The following is a 6001-nucleotide window of genomic DNA, read 5'->3' as shown; positions in this document are numbered from 1 at the left end:
AATCAGAATGCCTTGGCAAGGATTTCTCCACTGTTGATGCCCAGCCCTTTGGTCAATTCTGGAAATGACTACTTCCCAAACTAATATGAATCAATAGTGACTTCCAGCATCCAGATAGCATAGCAAAAGTTATTCCTGATATCAAAGACACAGCAGATAAATTCCTAATGAAGCAGATAGGATCTTTTAACATACATGAAACTTCTAGGCAAAGGATGCTGTTGCAGTGTAGGCCCAGCGCCTGGAGGTTGTAAGGGTCTGGATGGGGAGAAACTGATTTGATTCAACCATGACAAGACCGAGTGGCTCTGGATTTTCGACCCTTTAGGCCAGAGGTGTCAAACTCAATTTCATTGAGGGCTGCATCAGCATTGCGGTTGCCCTCAGGGGGCCAGGTGGGTATGGCCTGGGTGGGCGTGGCCTACTGGGTGGGCGTGGCTAGAGTGTGTATGGCGTACTGGGTGGGCATGGCCAGCTCTACATCGTTCGCATCAAGGGTGCCTTTGGGGGCCTGGGCAGGAGTGGGACAGATCTGAGGGTCTCTGACAGAAGGAGGGTCTCTGGGCCAGGGCCAAGGCAGTGGGGGCCATTCCCTCACTGTTTCCAGGATGGCTTCGCGGGCCACATGAAACCACTTCGTGGGCCGGATCTGGTCCCTGGGCCTTGTGTTTGACATATCTGCTTTAGGCCCTAGGCCCAGTTGATATTTAATCTCTGACTCCCTTGGACTGAGTTGGTGTGCAGTTTGGGGACCCTCCTAGACTCACAGTTCCTGCATCAAGAGCAGATGGCAGCTACAGCCAGGGGAGCATTTGTACAGATTTGACTGATGTGCCACCTGTGCCCCTTCCTGGACCAGGAAGCCTTGCTCGTGGTCTCCAGCCTTCATCAGTTCCTATTGGGATTATTACAATGTGTTCTACATGTGGCTGCCTTTGAAGACCACCCAGCAGTTAGAATTGATCCTGAATGCAGCAGAGTGCGCAGTGGTGCCCCTAGGTTTACTCACATACTCCTTTTGCTTGATCTGTATGCTCTATAGATTCATTCTATTTTCTATGGCTCTTCCCGATAGTTGGGTATACAGTCATGACAGAAATGGCTTTATGCAGATTGAATACTACAGTTGTTTATTTTCCTTCCTTTTCCCCCTTCAGGTCCTTTTCGAGGAACAAGGAAAATCAATACATTGTTGGAGAGTATTTTTCACTAGTGATTGCCTACATTTTATTCTGTTATGGAGGTTGGGACAGCAAACAGGCACACAGAGCCCATTACTGCATGCATACAAATCGAAATACTATAGTAGCAATTGTCCTGCTTTAGTTTCTAGTTAAAATGGGCATGGAAAGCCTAGCATGAATTGTGTAATATTAATTGAACTATCATTGATTGATGTGCAGTTGTCTCTTAGATAGCAAAATCCAGATATAATATTTTAAAATTACTAGAATGGCATTATCTACAGTATTTCTAAATCTATATCCATTAGTGAAAGAGGTTCTAAGTCCTTCATATATTGTAGGGACTTTTGGACAGAAGGGCCTAGCTGTATATATCCGTGTTCTGTACCAGCCTGCTACCGGCCCTGCAGCAAAAGCAGGGACAACCCCTTTACAAACGGCAAGAGGCTGGAATAAAGCCTGCCAAATTTATTAACATAAAACAGAGCAAGACAAGACACCAACCATGAAACAGGAGCTATGAAACAGGAACTATCCAAGCGGTTGCCTTCAGCAAACCAGCCCTCCCACACATTCCCCTTAAATACAGTTCAGGGCGTGGCCTCTCTCTGCCTCCTTCCGAGGTGCCCCATTGCCTTCCTCTGTTTACTCCTGATTGACTGCCTCCTGCGTCGGGCGTCCTTGAACAGGGCCAGCTGTGGGTCATCTTCATCCACGCTGTTAGGCTCACACAGCTGGGTCTCTGTCGTGACCAGGTGGGAGGGGCCCGGCTGAGGGCTCTGCGGAGCCTCAAGGCCATCATCAGCAAGCTCTTCAACACCCCCTCCTCCTCCTCTGAGTCGTCTGACCCAACTGCTGAACCCACAGGCTGACCCTGAATCACAACAATCCCTTAGAAACCAATGCCAAATTGGAACAACACAGCTAACTCAATTTCTGGTCCAAGATTGCTTAGGAACACTGTAGATGCAACCTATCTAAGCTGACAATACTGAATTGTACATGGACAGATTGTATTCTTTGGATTAAGCACATTGGAAGAAATGTCAGTGCCCAGAAGACCACACTCTTAGTTGATAAATGACTTCTGTTCCATGATAAGCTAGTTTCATGTTCAGTGGCTGCAGAGGCACTGAACATAAGGGCCACAAACAGTATTTGGAAACAAATATGTTATGCAGGATTTGTCAAGAACAGATCTCTCTCTTTATGGGGGACTTGGATGGGTTTATTGAAATAATACACTCATCAGATCAGCCTGCTTTTTGCCTGAATGAGATTTGTGGAATCTCAATTGTCAATTGGCTTTCCTAATGCTTTTACCTGTGATTATTTGGAATCACAGCTAACCAAACTAGAAGCACCCATACTAGTATCAGGGCTTGCTCATCTGTGCAGCCTGCCAATCTCGATTGCTTCACCCCAAATCTGAAGTATCACACTTGCTCTGTGAACACTTAAACTTAGATGCAAGGATGACAAGAAGAGGATAAACTGGTTTTTCACCTGTTCAGGATGCTATAGAGTCAAGAACAATAAATGGAAGGGGAATTCCATACTAACTTCGAAAACTTGCGCTCAGTGAACATCAGAAACTTCATTTTATTCTGCACCAGCAGTTATAAGAATAAGAGGCATATAAAGGTAAAGGTAAAGGTTCCCCCGCACATGTGTGCTAGTAGTTTCCAACTCTAGAGGCCGGTGCTCATCTCTGTTTCAAAGCTGAAGAGCCAGCGCTTGTCTGAGGACGTCTCCGTGGTCATGTGGCCGGCATGACTAGACGCCAAAGGCGCATGGAACGCTGTTACCTTCCCACTGTAGTGGTCCCTATTTTTCTACTTGCATTTTTACGTGCTTTCGAACTGCTAGGTTGGCAGAAGCTGGGACGAGTAACAGGCGCTCACTCTGTTACGCGGCACTTGGGATTCGACCCGCCAAACTGCCGACCTTCTGATCGACAAGCTCAGCATCCTAACCCACTGAGCCTCCACATCCCTTATTTTTTTATTTTATTTTAATCCCATTTATATCCCGCCCTTCTCCGAAGACTCAGGGCGGCTTACAATCTAAGCACAAATCAAATGTGCTTAGCAATAGATAGCCTTAAGATAGTCTTCCCTGAAATGGCAAAGAAAACAAGGGGTAAACTAGTGTTTCCCAAGCTTAGCAACTTTAAGCTATGTGGACGTTAATTCCCTGCATTGCTGGCTGGAGAATTCCAGGAGTTGAAGTCCACGTATGCTAAGGTTCGGAACGCTGGGTTAGGAGGTCCACACTACTGGGCAATAGGTGCTGATTAAATGGGATAGAAAATTGAATTTATAAGAATAGGGCAGCACTGAGGTATTTTCCAAGTGGATGTGGACAGGATTCGACCAAGCTAGGTTTGAGTAAATGGCATAGGGCCTCTTGAGTTTTTTAACAAGATGATAAGAAGAGGCTTTTAATTGCCTGATATGTACCCTCCCAGATATAGGTAAACTGCACAAATGTTTCTGTAGCGTTCCCTCATCTAAAAAGCATGTGCAGCGACTCCTGCTGTCCATAGCATAGAAGGATTTGCATTTGATACTTCCCAGTCAGCAATTTTTTTTCATTTATTAGATTTTTACCCTTTATTACTTTATAACATTTTTCTAAACTCCACTTTTGAAGCCCACTCCGCCACAGCCATTGCATAAATGCATCTGCTCGAGTGGGATTATTTAAAATATCCAGGGATTAACATTAACAAGATTTTTTTTTTAGGCAGTAGGCCATCTGACATGGCAGTAAGACTTCTGAATCCTCCCTGAGAAATGCATCAAAAGCATTAGCGACTTTATTTATTTATCCCCTGTACCAAGGATTTGGTGCCTGGCTCTTATCAAAGAATTGCAAAATGTAAGGGTGAGAAAGGAACCTGGAGTTCATCTTGTGTAAAACAATCTGAATCACTAGGGAGGAAATATGGTGAATACTTCCAGGGAAAGAAACCCCACTATCCTTCAAAATAGATTGTTCCACTATCAAATACAGATAGTCCTAGCATTATTACCACAACTGAGCCACAAAATTTCCATTGCTAAGCAAGACAGCTGTTAAGTAAGTTTTGGCCCATTTTATGAACTTTCTTGCCACGGTTGTTCAGTGAATTGCTGCAGTTGTTAAGTGAATCATTTGTTCATTAAGCAAATGTAAAAAAAGATGTTGAGACTCTGGAAAGAGTACAGAGAAGAGCAACAAAGATGATTAGAGGACAAGGCTAAAACATATAGGGAACGGTTGCTGGAATTGGCTATGTGTAGTTTAACGAAGAGAAGGGTGAGGGGTGACATGATAGCAGTGATCCAATATCTCAGGGGCTACCACAAAGAAGGGGGAGTCAAGCTATTCTCCAAAGCACCTGAAAGCAGGACAAGAAGCAATGGATGGAAACTAGTCAAGGAGAGAAGCAACCTAGAACTAAGGAGAAACTTCCTGACAGAACAATTAACCAGTGGAACAACCTGCCTCCAGAGTTGGTGAATGCTCCAACACTGAAGGTTTTTAAGAAGAGACTGGACAGCCGTTTGTCTGAAATGGTATAGGGCAGGGGTGTCAAACTCAATTTCATTGAGGGCTGCATCAGCATTGCGGTTGCCCTCAGGGGGCTGGGTGGGTATGGCCAGGGTGGGCGTGGCTACAGTGCATATGGCCTACTGGGCATGGCCAGCTCTACATCGTTCGCATCAAGGGTGCCTATGGGGTCCTGGGCAGGAGTGGGACAAATCTGAGGGTCTCTGGCAGGAGGAGGGTCTCTGGGCCAGGGCCAAGGCAGTGGGGGCCGTTCCCTCACTGTTTCCAGGATGCCTTCGTGGGTCGCATGAAACCACTTCATGGGCCAGATCCGGCCCCCGGGCCTTGTGTTTGACATGTCTGGTATAGGGTTTCCTGCCTGAGCAGGGGGTTGAACTAGATGACCTCCACGGTCCCTTCCAACTTTACTATTATGATTATGATTATCTGGCTTCCCCTATTGACTTTTCTTGTCAGAAGCCAGTTGGAAAGGTTACAAATGCCACTGTCATAAATACATGCCAGTTGCCAAGTGTGAATTTTGACCACGGGACCATGGGGATGCTGCAACTGTCGTAGGTGTAAGAAAACCAGTCATAAGTCCCTTTTTTTAGTGTCATTGTAACTTTGAACAGTCACTAAATGAATAGTTGTAAGTTGAGAACTATTTGCAGTTCACTTCATAAGCTGTTGTTTAGCCAAATCTGATTTCCTTTAGAATGCTTGCGTAAGTGGAATTGGTTGGTTTTGTACCAAGCAACATATAAAGCCCAGCTATGGGAATAAATCCCCTGCAGAAGGGGATAAATAAGGCTTAATGAGGCTTGCTATCCTCTTCCTTTCCCTGCAAATCTGCTGAGTAGGACAGATGGTGTTAATATGCTTGTGTTCCGTACAAGAGATTCAGCTGCACCTCCCTTCCCATTCCCTCCAAGGGATGGAAGGGGGAGGGAAGAAGATTCATTCTCTCCTTTCAGATCTTGTTTCACAATGACATAGTCATATATACCAATCCCAAAGCAGAATGTGAACGATTGATTCACCCCAGGGCAGGTTGAGACATCCCAGTATTACGGTTTGGATATATACCCATATATAGAAACTTAATCTTTGGTCTGAGTTTGGGTGTCTCCAAGGCATTATTACTTACAGTTTAGTGTGTTTTGCAAATAAGATCCATATAGATATGAACCACTCTTGGCAGGAAGCAGGATCAATCAAATCATAAATTGCCTTGAAGTTAAAGCAAACATGGATGGGTGTATGCATGCCAGGTTGCG

The sequence above is a fragment of the Vipera ursinii genome (assembly GCF_947247035.1).
Source record: "Vipera ursinii genome assembly, chromosome: 1".
Lineage (NCBI taxonomy): Eukaryota > Metazoa > Chordata > Lepidosauria > Squamata > Viperidae > Vipera > Vipera ursinii.
This window is presented reverse-complemented; position numbering follows the sequence as displayed.